At 49.8% G+C, this 16,228-nt stretch overlaps 2 long non-coding RNA genes across 2 annotated transcripts; both read right to left on the bottom strand.

Moving 5' to 3' along the window:
• Nucleotides 1–1,481: 1,481 nt before the first annotated feature.
• On the bottom strand, nt 1,482–4,089 carry LOC139050538 (uncharacterized). Its single transcript, XR_011508940.1, has 2 exons — nt 2,714–4,089; nt 1,482–1,903 (listed from the first exon to the last, which is right to left on the bottom strand). It is a non-coding gene; the product is annotated as an uncharacterized lncRNA (long non-coding RNA).
• Nucleotides 4,090–10,627: 6,538 nt separating this feature from the next.
• Nucleotides 10,628–12,939, bottom strand: LOC139050620 (uncharacterized). Its single transcript, XR_011508980.1, has 2 exons — nt 11,684–12,939; nt 10,628–11,109 (listed from the first exon to the last, which is right to left on the bottom strand). It is a non-coding gene; the product is annotated as an uncharacterized lncRNA (long non-coding RNA).
• Nucleotides 12,940–16,228: the final 3,289 nt, after the last annotated feature.

Here is a 16,228-nt window from a genome sequence, read left to right as displayed (position 1 = left end):
CCCCACTTCTAATGTACCGTTCCTGTGGAACGACGCCTGCGGTAGCACTAACCCACGCATTATGCTCCCTACGCGTCTCCATGCCTTTGACGACAGGTGTCACTAATAGTTATCACCTGCCGAACAATCACGAACGACTCGACAACAGTGTAGGCCTATTCATTAGCGAAAAGGCTCCGTGCAGAAGGCCCTGGCGAACGGGAGGGGTGGTTTCAGAGGGGGTTGACTTGCCGAGGTTTGTGGAATCATATTGTTGAGTAGGCCATAAATATGATCGCCTTGGCGCAAGCAAGGAAGGACGGGAGGGAACCAGGGGAGCACAAAGGGGAGTGCTCCGCTTGTTCCCACCCATCCTTCCCGTCATCCCGTTCTTTTAAGTTTCCTTGACTAGGCTTCAAGGTAGTCGCGTGACTCTCCCTGCTAGTTAATTTTTTCCTTCCTCCATTGCCACGGCATCCGTGGCCGCGTGGACAGTCTCGCCTGCCCTTGCGAGGGAGGGTCGGCATGCGGTGAGATGGGGAGGACTACGCTTGTCCGTGGCGTCAGCTACTGAGGTCGATTTGCCGCGCTACCAGCGTCTGTGACGTGGATCACTGCTCTTACGAGGGGAGATGCCGAGTGGCTCGGTGCGAGGCTCCCTCGAGTGTTGTCAGCGCTGACACTGGTGGCAAGACTTCACTGCGACGAAGGGGCCGTTATACTCGTTGGTGGAATGTAAGCCGGAGAAAAGGGTATTGCCGCACAATACAGGCAGTGCCGCAACGATAGCTACGATATAGCGCCAGAGTTGCGCGCATCGTGTGTATAGAAACAAAGCGCTGCATGAGCAGAGGTCTGTCGGCGCCGGTTGCTGTGAATCGCACCCAAGTGCTGCCTCGCGAGATCTCGCGAGGCACCACACTTCGTTTGGAACGTGCCACACGTGACAGATCGTTCACGCCAGCCAATATATCGCGAAAGTATAACGCGTATAAGGCTGCGTTCAAATTTCGCATTAGGGAGCATCTTAAGCATCCATTAACTTTTGTCTTATTTGTTTTCGAGCGCACAACCTTGGGCATTCCACAACATTTGCACGTATCATGACATGTTTATTTTTAAGAGGTGGCCGAATGGCAGCTTTGTTGGAATATGACCCAGGCATCATTGGTCGAGTGTAGTACGGGGGTAGCATGCCACGCTCCGCTATCTTGGGGGGAAATGTTACGGCGGACAAAGTGGTCGGTGTCTTAAACGATTGCCCGGCTGACACCAGAGGCGGGTGTGAATCGAGCGGGTCCGCATGGCACCAATTTACCGCGCATACATCACTGCAGGACTGCCCCGCTAGCGCCATGCTTGGCGCCGCTGCAAGCATGGCGATCCTTAATGCTTAAGGACCGATCCCCCCACGGCGCGCGTTCTTCCACCAATGTGGGCGGTGCTTAGACAATACATCAAATTTTCCATATTCGGACGACTGATGGAACATGTTCACGTGGTAAACGAGGCAACATATCTTTTATTTGAAATTTAATGTGTGCCTCTTCTGTGTGCCTAAACAGAATGTTGATGGCAAGCAGGTTGTAAAACTGTGGCGGCGCATATGTGGCCACGTCATATATACAAGTCTAAAAAAAAAAGAACCCAAGCACTAGTTTGTGGTCGTTGCAGGACATCCTACACTGTCGAAACATGTTGCGGATGCTCAACGTGAGCGCATTGGAAAATCAGTCTTCCCGCTTTCCAGAAGGCGTTGGTGAAGCCTCCTATACCAGTTTCTTTCGTAGCATGCGCGCATGTAAGAGCTGTGGTTCGCATCAGACTTCAAATTCCATGCTTGGATAAAGCCTCTGGTAGTCCTTGCCCAATTAAAACTTGTTTGCCGTCTTTCCTTGGTCCGTCAAATGACTTCGTCTTTATGCTGGAAAAGCAGTAAAAGACGAATAATCTTTAACACAATTGCAGTCCTACTCAGTCATGAAGTACGTAACAAAGGGACTTAGGGTATTTGATAAATAACATTCCAAGCATAATAGTGCCTATCGCGTTATGGTGAATTTCAATTGATACTGCCGGACATGTAAAAATAATCATCTCGCATCTAGTACGCTTACGCATACCGGTATTATGGCGTCAGAGGGATAATCCATGCAATATCGTGTAACTGGAATCCTCTATTGTTAAAAAAAGTTATCCAGAGCTTTCGGGTGTTGCTTTCAACTACAGGCAGAACAGCTTGATCCTTCATCATCCATGAATACTGAACCAGATATTGCCAAAAGTATCAAAGATATACTTTAGGCTTCTGCAAATTTTCGTTCCGTATTTGGTCTCAATGCGACAATACTTGCCGATACCGCTGCACTCGTAGTCACGTGCAAGACACGCACGACAGCCAACGTCCCATTACACACAACTCGCGCATGACGCGATTCTAAGCTACATTACAGGCTCTGACCCCTATATTCACAGAGGCAACTCAAGTTGAAGCCCACGCTTGACTTAATATAAATGACGCCTGGCATTAACGTGCCCACAGACGCTCACTGCGCTTCCTTCGATGCGTTCACGATAGGCGTCATTTAGATCAAGTGATGCATGGGCTTCCACTTAAGTTGCATCGCTGAAAGCCGGGGTAAGTTACATTAAAGGCTACAATTTACATCACAGGCGATAAATTATCAATGTCAAGCCCTCGAGCTGTAGATTACTAGAACAAAAAGTTTCTTACAGAATAAGGTATCTGGTTGGATGGCGATTGAGCTGGCCGTGCCGGTGGTTGAAGGGATGTAACGCAGTCTTTAGGAGTGGCCGGGAAAAAATGGTCGGGCTCCGTCAGCCGCCGACTCCAGGTCGCGATATGTGCCGCAAGTGAACGAGTCGGGATCTCCCCGCAAGAACCTTCGGAGCGTACGCGTCAGGAGAGCTGAATGCCCCTCTGGCGGCTGATAGACGGCCAAGCACGGCAGCGTAGACCACATGCAGAAGCAGTAGAGCCTGTGCTCAGTCGCCCTCTCTTCGTCCTCGGTCAACAAGCAGGAGTAGGAGTGTGGCACAGTCGTGACAGTGTGAAATCCCACCTCGCGTCCGCGCTGCAGGTGGATCATCATTTTGCCGACATGAGTACCGTAGTTCCTGCATACGTGGTCCATACGATAGACTACCCAGGGCTGCAGGACGCCCAGCTCTATCAGGCAGCAGTATATCCGGGCCATGCAGGACAGACGGTTCTTCATGACGCGCATAGCTTCCAGGTGGACGCGGATAGCGTTGACGCCCTCTTCGACGGACATTCCCTTGACTTTCGGAAGGTTAAGCCCTTTATCATCCAAAGAATGCAGCGTCTGTGCTGACATGCTCGAAAGGTGGGAGCACAACACGTCCAAGTCTGGAGATGACATCGCGAACACTAAAAGCGGCTTAGGGATACTCGACTTCAGATGGGGCGTTGCTCGGTGGCTTGGGCAAAACCGAGGCCGCTGGACAAAGCCAAGGAGGTCAAAGCAGTGGGCGTCTTGTTCCCCGTAACGCTGGCGCTGAAGTGTCCTCGTAGAATGTGCAGGCGTACGGGTTTTTAAGTTGAACTGGTCGGATGGGCAGGCTAGGCTCGACAAGGGTCTCGGTTGCCGATACAGACGGATATACCTTGTGGTGCGTCGCGGTGAAAGTCTGCGCTACTGAAAGGACACGGCTACACTGACGGGTGTTCCTTGGCCACAGGAACATTAATGCGCGCCTTAACTTTGCAGATGGTCACGTGCTTGATAACGTAGCTAGTTTGAAGTATTGTCACTCAAGAAAAAAAAGATAGTTGCACAGGCGCGCGTTCTGAATGCCTATCAGATACTGCGAACGAGTGGTCCCTCACGACGTGGCCTCTTACAGTGTATTTGATATTTGATAAATAAGTGAACTTACTTGGCCCAATCCACATAATGCGTTTTTTTTCGATGTTTAATGGTAGAAGGGTCAGAACGATACGTATATTGTGCCGAGTACTGAGCGGGAAACAATGATTGTTCCGAGACCACCGTCCTACAAAATCAAAATGCCGCTAACCGTCCACAAAAGGCCCTTCCCAGTCGTGATGTCTGCTTATCCCTAACATCAAAACAAAACGCGCCTAATTAGTACATTTCACCTATATAACCAGTGTGACGGTACCTCGCAGGAACAGGGACATCAAGAGAGACGAAAGAGGAAATGTTGGAAAGATAACTATAACCGTTACATGTAGTCTGTACCTTACACTTAATTAGTAACAGGGAAGAAAAAGTTTGTCAGCGTGCGGTAAACTGCCAAAGAACGTCGCATTCGCAACGTCACTGCGACATAGAAATATCTAAGAGGGAAGCTCGATACAGGGTACGAGCTTCGTAAATGGTGTCTCTGCGGCTGGTGATTAGGAGTTGTGCGTGCTGCCCTGGAATTTGGCAGAAATACCACCTTTGCCGCATGAAAAGACTTATCATGTGATAAGTGAATCGTACCAACAAGTTCGCAGTTGGCGAGGGGGTGTAGCTTTTAGACATAATTTAGGCGTCGGGTCTCTTTTATGCTCTTTTATGTAGGCGGGCCAGCGCGTTGTACCAAGAACAAATTATTTAATCGTAAACGTTCGTTGAGAGATGAAACATTGTTTACCCTTTACATGAATTATTGCGGCTCGCACTAAAAAAACGGAGCGTACAGTAGTTTTCACACATAAAAACCAAACACTGCGCATTATGGGGCACGCATGGAAAGTCAATAATAGTACTACCACACACGTACTATGGTGAGCAGTATCAGCGGGAACACACGAACGCATGCCTAATAGCACTAATAGCCCCGAAACCTAGTTATCGCGATAGGGGGAATGCGCAGTCGAAAACAGAGGGGCGAGGGGCGCGCTCTTCCGCTAACTGTTTGCACCCCCGCCTCGCTAGCATTGCTACGAAACGCCGGCTGATTGTGTTTCAGCGGCCGCTAACGATGATAGGGTGGTTATAGCACGCAGAGCGTGGTAATGTGTTGGTTATAGTACTGCGCAAACTACCTCTCTTTCTCTCTTTCTCTATCTCTCTATGACACGTACGGAACGTCTGGCAGTAATACCGACTTGATCCTATAGTGAGTGCAATGGCGATTGCGCACAGGAAGAAGCATTATTGTTATATATACCTTTCTGCTGTATGCTAGATCTCGTGAACGGAGGAAAGTTGCACACAGTAGTCGGTTGAAAAGTTTTTACTGGGCGCTTGCGAAATGATCACAAACCTTTAATGCTCATAAAAAAGTACCCCATTATATAAGCATTAGTTTGTCGCTTTTCTTACGCGTCTGGTGGGCTAATAACTGGCCATGGCCCCACCGGCTTCAATGACGGCCCATAGAGAGCATCTATGACCCATAGACTAGTTAGAGAGCCTCTATGAAGGCTGTGTCATCTTGAAGACGTTTCCACGATTCTTGTACAGCTTCCCACAGTTCGTCAGCGGTCGCCAAGTCCAAGGGGACCTTGGGAAGGTTAACTACAAACGTGCCCAAACATGCTCTATTATCTTCATGTCCACATCCTTCGCAGACCACTCAATAAGCTTTAACCCTCATTTACATAAAAAACGTGTGACGGCCTTTGCTGTATGCAAACAAGACAAGTCCTGCTAGAATACATAGTACACATCGGGGTGTGGACCATTCAACGCCCATGGAATCATCTCGTGCTCCAGCAACGTGCAACGATCACCACTCGTAAATCTCCCAATGCGTCTTACATGGGACCTTAGGCCCTCACGAGAAATGTTTAATGACGTGCGTCTGCTTGCGGCCACCTACTTGATGTTAAATTATGGGGTTTTACGTGCCCAAACTACTTTGCGATTATGAGGCACGCCGTAGTATGACTCCGGAAATTTCGACCACCTGCGATTCTTTAACGTGCACCTAAATCTACGTACACGGGTGTTTTCGCATGTCGCCCTCATCCAAATGTGGCCGCCGTGACGGGAATTCGATCCCACGACCTCGTGCTCAGCAGCCCAACACCATAGCCGCTGAGCAACCACCACGGCTATCTTCTTGATGTTGTGGGGACAGAAGCGTATGTTCTCCAATCGCTGCACTCTTTTTGCCGGTCCCAGCCGCTCGAGAAAGTAGGTTCGTTGAAGGAGACGACATATTTCCAATCCGCCGCCGTCCAGCTGCGGTGATCGACAGGGAACTTCAGGCGAGCAGTTTTGTTGGCCGCTCTGAGAAGGGGCTTCTGAGTGGTGATGCGACTTCAGAGTGCGGCTTCTGTTAATTTTCGGGATACCGTGCTGTCACTTACAGTGACCAGGTCGAGCGTACTGCGCACGTCCTCCGCACTTTAAAATTGATTTTCATTGACTGCAGCTAGAACTTGTAGGTCTTGCTCCATCGACGCGCCGTGGGGTTGCCTCTTGTGTGGCGCATCCTTAATGCGTCCTTCGCTCTTAAACAAATGTAAACCCTTTGGGTCGTATCTTGCCAAACAATAATAATCGTCATCTGCCTTGTCTGCGTTTCCTTTCATAAAAACGCGGTGCTTGCTACATTCCTGTCGAGAATGCTCGGTCATGCCGATAACGCGCATGCCGTTCGTGACTTGGAAGTTCCGGGCTCGCAGCGTTAGAGGAAGGAAACGCTGACAAGACAGGAGTCGATTATGTTTGTGCGGCAAAATACGACCCAAAGGATGTAATTTTGCTTAATTGGACTATCCTGCTGATAGCCTTCAACTGGTAGCCTGTCAAGGCAGCAATGTTGCGCTGCATGTTGCCTTTCTTTGACAATTTCACGACTTGTTCCCGCTTATGCAAAGGCACTCGCGATGACTACAAGGCACGGACAGCCGTGGTCTGCTTTATAAGCATATTCCACGAAAAACAATTAAAACAGGCGTATCAATACTCAGCCAACGCCAGCTAGATATAAGCCTACCCCGTGTATCAGTGCAGGCTACTTCGGTGTTGATCCCTCAGTAATTACGTAGCCTGATGGGTCATTGGATGTGGCATAGCGCGCTGATATAAACTCATATCATCGCCAACGGCCGGTGACAGGCAATTAGCTGCCATTTCGTAGCAACGCTAGTGAGGTGTGAGTGCGAACAGTTAGCGGAACCGCGGCGCCCTTTCCACTGTTGTCCGACAGCGGCAGACTCGAATCGCACCACGTCGGGATGGAGGCCATTTGCCACACGTTCGCGTGTTCCCACTCACGTTGCTCACGATAGTACATCCACCCTGGACTATACTCGAAAAAAAAAAAATCACGCAGAAACTCCTCTGGGAGTTGCCCGATTATGCGCAAGCATTGTGCCACAGCTTGCTCATCTCCACGCAGCCTGGTGTCATTATAACTGTTATGAAACTTGATCTGACTAGCAAACTAGACAGCGCTGTGGCGACGCCAGGTGCGCTCACGACGTTCCCATTATTTTAAGCCGCTACCGCTCTTGAGCGCCTTATTAAGGCCAGAATACATGGAGCGAACTTTCACGACGAAGTTCGGCGGCAGAAAATCTGCCGCGCCGCGACGCCATGTGTTCGTCGGGCTGCGCTACATGGAGCGAAGACACGGCGGCCGCCGCCGGTGAGACGCTGCGTTGTTATCGGTGTGGCTAGGCAGTTTAATTCGCGCTAAGCGACTACTTCACATATAGACGAGGCAAATGCGCTGTAGTGAAACACATGAAACCAAAAAAGAAGAACTTCACCGACAACTATTATCGCTTTTGAATTGCGGAACACTCTAAAAACGCGTAAAATTTTGTTGAGGAATGATTTCTAATGTTTTTTATGTGTTCGAGACATTCATGTGCCGATGTAGTTTAAAGAAAGCGGCGATGCTATGCGTTGTGGCAACACTGGGCGGGTAAACAAATTTCGCCTTTCTAACTTCGCGGCTTTGTTCTGTGGCTCAACGCGCGCGTGGCCGAAGCAAGCAGACCGGAAAGCAGCGCACGTGAGCTTGTTTAACCATGGCTGTTATGAACTTATTAACCACTTTGGATGCCATGAATACGAAAAGCGGGAGACCGGCGTGAACGATAGAGCGGGTTCGGGATACACGGACAAGCGGGGAAGCCTAGCCGGAAGTCGGGGCGGATAGTGAGACCTGATTGGCTCGCTTTGGGGCGCCGCTCGTTTGCCGCTTCCGGTATTGTCGCCGCCCGACGAACTTTTCTGCGCCAGCTGGATCGGCGGCGAACGACGTTTTCTTCGCCGCCGCGCGTCGCGCGTACGCCGCCGGGCATCGAACGCCGACTATTCGTCGCATATTCGCTCCATGTATTCTGGCCTGTACTCGTTCACAGAGTAACATAGTAAACGACAAGAGCGGACACTCGAGCCGTTTCGCGGCCTAGCTATGGAGCTTCGCCGATTCCGTTAGGTGGAAGAGCCTATCGAGAGAAATGCGGCTGTGGCTGCGGCTAGCAGCTTGACAGGCGGCATGGCCACTGGGCACGACCTAACATGCGCGAAGCCTTGTCAGAGCGTTCCGCCGGGCTCTTTCTGTAAAATGCACCTGAGCATCATTGTTGGGTTCTTCTGCCAGCGTCTGCTTCGTCACCGTTTCATGGTAAGGCCACAGCAAGTTCTTTTGCTCGTTGTTAACGACTCATTCTCTTCACATTTCGTTATGCCACTGTTAGCCGCATGAACGAGTTACGGCGGCCTTGCAGCCATGACCAGCTGCTACCCATTTGCGTCGATAACAGCGATGCGGCAGCGTCCGAGCTGCGAGGCACGTTCGAGACAATGACGAAGTTAGAAAATAAAATAAAATGGTTCGTTAAGAAATGCGGAGAACTCAAAAGCAGACCGCTCTTGAAATGAAGTCGCCGAGTCCAATCTTCTTAAACTGCAGCAGAGCGCATATGTAATTAATAGCTTATGACTGTCTAGGCCATAGACCAAATATTTTACGAGGGTTTCCCGCAAAGCGAGCTTTAAGAGCATTAGAAATGAATATGTTCTATAGTACCGCCGCAGTAACACAACTTGCAAGGTGATTCAAGTTTTAGTTCAAATCGATCAAAGACAATGTCTTCCTGAGCAAATTTCGGATGATAGTCGGGCGGAGTCACTGTAAACGGCACTATCACGTCACCACTCACGTGAAGGGAGTAGGAAGAGTGCCGGGCTGTTTAAATGTTTCAGCTCTTTGGCGCCCGTTCCTGCGGCGACCGTAGGCGTCAGCGTAAAGGCCAGAATACATGGAGCGAACTTTCACGACGAAGTTCGGGCGGCGGAAAATCAGCCGCGGCGCGACACCGTATGTTCGTCGGGCTGCGCTACATGGAGCGAAGACACGGCGGCCGCCGCCGGCGAGCCGCTGCGTTGTTATCAGTGTGGCTAGACGAGGCAAAAGCGCTGTAGTGAAACACATGACAAACAAAAAAAACTTTAACGACAACTATTATTGCTTTTGAATTGCGGAGCAGTCTAAAAACGCGTAACATTTTGTTTAGAAATGTCCCACAGGAAGGCACGCTTCTGAACAGCCGAAATTAACTTGTCGTTAAATTCCAGCCGCGTCTCTTTGGATACCATGAATACGAAAAGCGGGAGACCAGCGTGAACGATAGAGCGGGATCGGGATACACGGACAAGCGGGGAAGCCAGGTCGGAAGTCGGGGCGGATAGTGAGACCTGATTGGCTCACTTTGGGGCGCCGCTCGTTTGCCGCTTCCGGTATCGCCGACGCCCGACGAACTTTTCTGCGCCAGCTGGATCGGCGGCGAACGACGATTTCTCCGCCGCCGCGCGTCGCGCGTACGCCGCCGGGCGTCGAACGCCGACTATTCGTCGCATATTCGCTCTATGTATTCTGGCCTTAACCGAGCGAACGAGCACGTCACAGTGAGCGTGGTGCGTCGCGGCGGTGAAAGACGCGAGGAGGAAAGCGGAGCAGGAAGGTGCAGCGGAACTACGAGGCTGGAAGCTGAGGAAGAGGGCATGGCGAAAGCCCAAGAAGAATAGCGTAGCGCTGCGACGATCGCTACGAGATGGCGCCAGAGTAGAGCACGTCGTCTGCGAGGTCTGTCTGCGGCTGCTGCTGCGGCTTCGTATCGCGTCCACGCGTCACCTACACACTGCTCTCGCACTCTCCAGAGTAGCGATGCAGTCGCGTCACATTTCGCTCCGCTTACAACGTGGCGCACGAGAGAGGTCGTCCACGCCAGCCAATGTATGGCGAAATGAAAACACATACACAGCAGCGCCGAAATTTCGCGTTAGGGAGTATTGTAATCACCGGTAAATTTCTTTTCTGCACAATATCAGGGATTCGCCAACATTTTGAGATATCATGACGCGTTGACCTTTAGAGGTGGGCGAATGGCGACATTCTGAATGTGAATCAAATAAGATTGGCCGAGTGCGGTACAGGCGTTGCATATCACGTTCGGCTATATTGCGGGATGTGTTATGTCGAAAAAACTGGTCTTTGTATGAACTTAGCGCTTTCACATGACGCCAGTTTCCAGCGCATACGTCAGTGCAGGGGCCGCTTTCATTGGAGTCTTCCGTTAGCGTCACGCTTGCCGCCTCGGCAAGAGTAACGATACTCCCACGCAAGGACCGATCCCTCCCGACGGGCGCCGCCCGTATATTCCGCGGATGTAGTCGGGGCTTAACACAATGCATAAAATTTTATTTATTTGGACCACTCATGAAGCAGGTTAAGATGCTAAAGAAGGGAACAGATGATTGATTAAAAAGTGAATTTGTGTTCGCTTCTCATTGCTGAAATACATCGCTGATGGCACGCAGGTTGAAAAATTTCGGCTACGCAATTGTGGCCACGTCATGTATGCAATTCTGAATAAAGCACTGAAGTATGTGTTTGCGGCCATTGCAGGAAATTAAAGACTTCAAACAGATCTTACGGACGGTCAACGCGAGTGCCTTAGAACATGTTTTGCTGCTTTCGAGGAAATGAGGATGAAGGGTCCGAGACGAGTTGCTCTGGCTGCATATGCACATGATGGAACTGCAGTAGGTGCCGTACTTTGAGAGGTTCCAAATTTCCTGTCTCGTTAAAGCCTTTGTCGTAGTCCTTGTCCGATGAAAGCGTGTCTGCTTGCTTTCCATGGTCCTCCACGAGTTAGTGTAGATGCTGGAAAAACAGTAAACGGCGAAAAGTCTGTCAATCTTACTGTCATTTGATTATAAAATACGCAACAAAAGGACTTGGGGCCTTTGTTAAGTACGGTTCCAAACACAACACTGCCTTTCAGGGTACGGTGAATTTCAGTTGGTACCAACGGACACTAGCAAAAATCACATTGCACCTGCTACTACGCTTGCGCGTACAGATATTGTGTCAAAGCGACAAGCCATGCAATACCATCTAACCGGAATCCTTTTTTTTAAAGAAATGATTGCCGAAGCTTTCAGGTGTTGCTTTCAATTACTTCGCAGAACATGTAGATTCTTGGTCATACATAAATACTGAATCACGTATCACCACAAGTATCAAACATGGCTGCAGTAAAGCTATACATTTTACGATTTTAGGTCCCATAATTGGTATGCATACGAGAATATTTGCAGATGGCTTCGTACTCAATTACATGCAAGACACGCACGAAAGCCAACCCGCCAGTACACACATCTAAAACACTACACGGCTATAATATGTCTAAGTAGAGGCCACGACCTATAACTTACTACAAGAAAAAATTCCTTACTGGACAATATCTCCGGTTAGGTGGCGCTAAATCTGGCTGTCGGTCGTAGAGGGCATGTGCAGCAGTTATTAGCAGCCATCGAGAAATAGTCGGCTGCCCACATCAACCGCCGATTCCACGTCGGGATACGAACCGCAAATTAACGAGTCGGGATCTCCCCCCAACAACCTTCGGAGAGAACGCGTGAGAAGAGCTGAACGCCCCTCTGGCGGCTCGTAGACAGCCACGCATGGCAGTGAAGACCACGTGCAGAAGCAATAAGGCCTGTGCTCAGTCGCTCCCTCTTCGTCCGGGGCCAACAAGCAGGTGTAGACGAATGGTCCGGCTATCCTGGCGCAAAAGCCTACTACGCGTCTGCGCCGCATATTGTCCAACAGATGGCGAAAAAGGGTGCCGCGGTTCCCAACTAGGTGGTCCATACGATAGAGCACCCACGGTTGTATCACGCGTAGCACCATCAGGCAGCAGTATATCCGGGCCATACGCGACAGACGTGTCTTCACCACGGGTATGGCTTCCAGGTGGATGCGGATAGCGTTGACGCCCTCTGCGACGGACATTCCCGAGACTTTCGGAATATCACCGCCTTCCTCATCCAAACGATGCAGTGTATCTGCCGACATGCTCGAAAGGTGGGAGCACAACAGGTCCAAGTCTGCAGCTGTCATCGCGAATACCAAAAGCGGCTTGGGGATGCTCGACTTCAGGTAAGGCGTTGGCCGATGGCTTGGGTAGAAGCGATGCTGTTGTACAGAGCCACGGAGGCCAAAACCGTGAGCGTCTTGTTCGCTTTCACACTGGCGCTGATGTGCCTTTGTAGCAATGGCAGGCGTAGCTGCTTTTAAGTTGAACTGGTCAGGTGGGCAGACGGGGCTCCAGAAGCGTCTCGGTAGCCGTCGCGGTGATTGTCCGCACTACATGAAACGACGCGGTTACACTAACGGGCGTTCTTTCGCCACGGGAACAATAATGCGCACCTTAACATTGCAGATGATCACGTGCTTGATTACGTAGTTAGCTTGATGTGTTGTCACTCGATCAGCAAGCAAAAGAAGTTCTACAGACGCGCATTCCTAGCGCCTATCAGATACTGTGAAAGAGTGGCCCCGCATGGCCTGGTCTGTTACGTTTGTCATTTCATGACTAAGTAAAACTAATGGGCACACCCCACATAAAGCTTTTTACTAGTTCACGTTAGAAGTGATGAAATGATATGTATATTCTGCGGAGCACTTACTGGGAACAATCAGTGTGGCTTGACAACCGTCATATACAAACAGAATGCCGTTAACCGTTCGTCGAAGGTTATTCCCAGTCGTTATGCCTGCTTATCGATCACATAAGAAATAAGAAAGCGTGTAATTGGTGCATTTTGCCAATATACATCTTGTGACGACATGTTGCTGGATACGGATATCAAGAGAGAGGAAGAGGAAATGTTAAGAAGATAACCACAGCCTTTACATGTACGCTATACCCTACATTTAATTGTTGAAGGGGAAAATAAAGACTATCTAGAAAGAGCATGTCAGCGAATAAAAATGAGAGCGAACGTCGCACTATAACATCACTGTCGGGAAGCTCAATACGGCGTGAACCTTATCAATGCGGCCGGCAATTAGATAGGAATCATATGCTACCCTGGTACAGAGAAAAAAACCAGTCGTTCCGCAAGAAAAATCTTATCAAGTTATATGTAAACCATAGAAACAGCTACGCAGTATGTCGAAGGGGCGTAGTTCCTAAAGTTCATTTGTAAAGAAGGCTTGTACCAATTCGACAGTGTTTGAGCATAAACGCTCGTTCACTGCACATTGTGTAAGCTTTCCTTGAACTATTTCGGCTTCGCTTGTTCTCTAAAATTTGCAGGTGCCAAAAATGATAGTCTTGCCTCAATAGTTACCCCATGTGGGCGCGCTGACGCACCGTGACTGAAGCATTAGCGGCTGTCATCCATTGAAAATGCGCAGATAATGTTTTGTCTTCCTTCTTGTTAGCCATTGTAGAGCGCTTCGTCTTGTCGTTGCGTATTGATGTTTTATTGTTCGTGTTTTCGGCATGTCTGCCAGCCTACCCCTCTATGTGCATGAATCCCTGGCAAGTAAGGTGCTCGATTTATACAAGTTAAATCATTATTTTAATGCCAACATAGCATTTATATGGACACTCCAGCCGCATTTCTGCCGTCGCCGTCGCCATGATGTTCCGTATGAAGTCCAAGGACGATGACACCGTCGCCGTGGGCCGTACGCTGTATGTGCGAGTGAAAGCGTGTGAGGGGAGTCGATGATCGCGGCTCAATCTCGCCCGCGCAAAAGGGAGGGAAGCGGTTTCGTTTTTATGCGAAGCATATTACTAGAGCTCAACCCAGCTCCTCAGGCGCGGCGGTGTCGCCTTCAACACCACGTGACACCGTGACGTCACGACAGAGGAGAAACGGGGCTCCAACTCGCGGCGTCGCTCGAGAGCTCAACACAGCTCCTCAGGCGTGGCGGTGTCGCCTTCAATACCACGTGACACCGTGACGTCACGACAGAGGAGAAACGGGGCTCCAACTCGCGCCGTCGCTCGCGGCGTCGCCTCCCGCATCGGGCGCGGTGAGCGTCGAGCAACGCAGCGTTCGGCGCGACAAGGAAATGTGCGCCTGAGCAAGCGCCGCACGCCTGAGCCGACGCCGACGACACCGGCTTTTCTGCGACACGAGCTCCATAACGCTGTCGCGTTAAAATAAAGGCTAGTATGCTTCGCATCCTGGGCTTAACCTTAGCTAAGCCACAGCCATTTTTATGCGAAGCATATTACGAGAGCTCAACCCAGCTCCTCAGGCGCGGCGGTGTCGCCTTGAAACCACGTGGCACTGTGACGTCATGACAGAAAAGAAACGGGGCTCCAACTAGCGCCGTCGCTCGCGGCGTCGCCCCTCGCATCGGACGCGGTGAGCGTCGAGCAACGCAGCGTTCGGCGCGACAACGAAATGTGCGCCTGAGCAAGCGCCGCACGCCTGAGCCGACGCCGACGACACCGGCTTTTCTGCGACACGAGCTCCTTAACGCTGTCGCGTTAAAATAAAGGCTAGTATGCTTCGCATCCTGGGCTTAACCTTAGCTAAGCCACAGCCATTTTTTTGTAGCGCGCGAGGCACCAAACGTTTCGTGGGGCATGGGGGAGGGGAGAGAGAGCGCTACTCCGGCTACAGCTGCACATGTGGCGGTTGCGCGCGGTCGTACCCTGAGAACAATCCTGGTTGGGGGCACAGCATAGGTGCGATGGCGTCTCGTAGTTTTGTGCGCGCTGAGTGTTCTCGGAAATGACTTTGCGTCGAAGCGATATTCAGCACAAGGCCATTACGCTCGCCGCTGCTGCCGCGTTCCCTCACGCCGGCGCTTCGGCAGAGAGTGTCCGCGGTTGCCGAGTATGGTGTGTTCATGTTTGCTGTGCTTGCTGACATCATGGTTGCTAATTTGGTAAGTATGCGTATGTTTATCAGTTTATACCGCTGATAAAACTAATGTCCTTACCTCTTGTAGCTGTCCACTAATTTGCTATCGTAATCGGTGCTTCGCCTTTCGGCTGAAACTGCGACGAAATGTGACACTCACTGCTTACTTAAATGTACAATAGGCACCGTCCACTGTTCAGAAGGTGCCACACACTAAACAAAAATAACACGAAACGGGAATAAATCGCTCGTCCTGTATCGAATTCCCGTTTCTGGGTTTTTTTTTTACTACGTACCAGTCGAGGTAAAAATTTACTACCATGCTGACCAAGTTTTTTGTATGTAGAAACGAGAGTAATTTTTTAATCTGTGTTAAGGTTTTTAGGGACGATATTGGGACTATATTTTTACTCTCATCACGAAGTTCTAGCGGCTATTCCTGAGAGTTATTTTTCAAGCCCATTCGCGAGTTTCTTGGGTCTGATGTGAGAGTATTTTTTTACCTCTTTCATTAACTTTTCTCAGCTTTATCTGATAGTAATTTTTCAAGCACATTCTGGAGTTTGTTGGAGGTGATGTGGGATTATTTTTTTACATCATTTATCCAGTTTTCTAGGCTGTTCCTGGGAGTTATTTTCAGGCCTATTCTTGAGTTTGTTGGTACTGATGTGGAGGTATTTTCTTACCTCGTTATCAAGGTTTCTTAGCTCTACCTGAGAGTAATTTTTTAAGCCCATTCTGTGGTTTGTTGGAGCTGATCTCGGAGTATTCTTTACCTCGTTCATCAGGTTTTCTCGGTTCTTCCCGACAGTAATTTTCCAAGCCCGTTCTGGAGTTTCTTGGGCCGGATGTGGAAGTATTTCGAAGACAATTGAAAGATTACAATGATGATTTTATGGATGCCAAGCATGAGTGATTGTTTATTAGTTTTGACATGTTTATCATAAAAAAGTCACGCATGAGTTAATTATTGGCAACAGTTTCTCGAGGTAACCAGGAGGTAGGATAATCTCGTAGCACCAGCCTGGCAATGTTTCACTTGGGAGTTGTGAATGGAGAAGAAACAGCACCGGAGAAATTAAAGGCAGAAGGAGGGCAGCGTACTA

Source organism: Dermacentor albipictus, chromosome 10, assembly GCF_038994185.2.
Source record: "Dermacentor albipictus isolate Rhodes 1998 colony chromosome 10, USDA_Dalb.pri_finalv2, whole genome shotgun sequence".
Classification (NCBI taxonomy): domain Eukaryota; kingdom Metazoa; phylum Arthropoda; class Arachnida; order Ixodida; family Ixodidae; genus Dermacentor; species Dermacentor albipictus.
The sequence above is the reverse complement of the archived record's forward strand: the minus strand, read 5'-3'. Positions and strand labels throughout refer to the sequence as shown.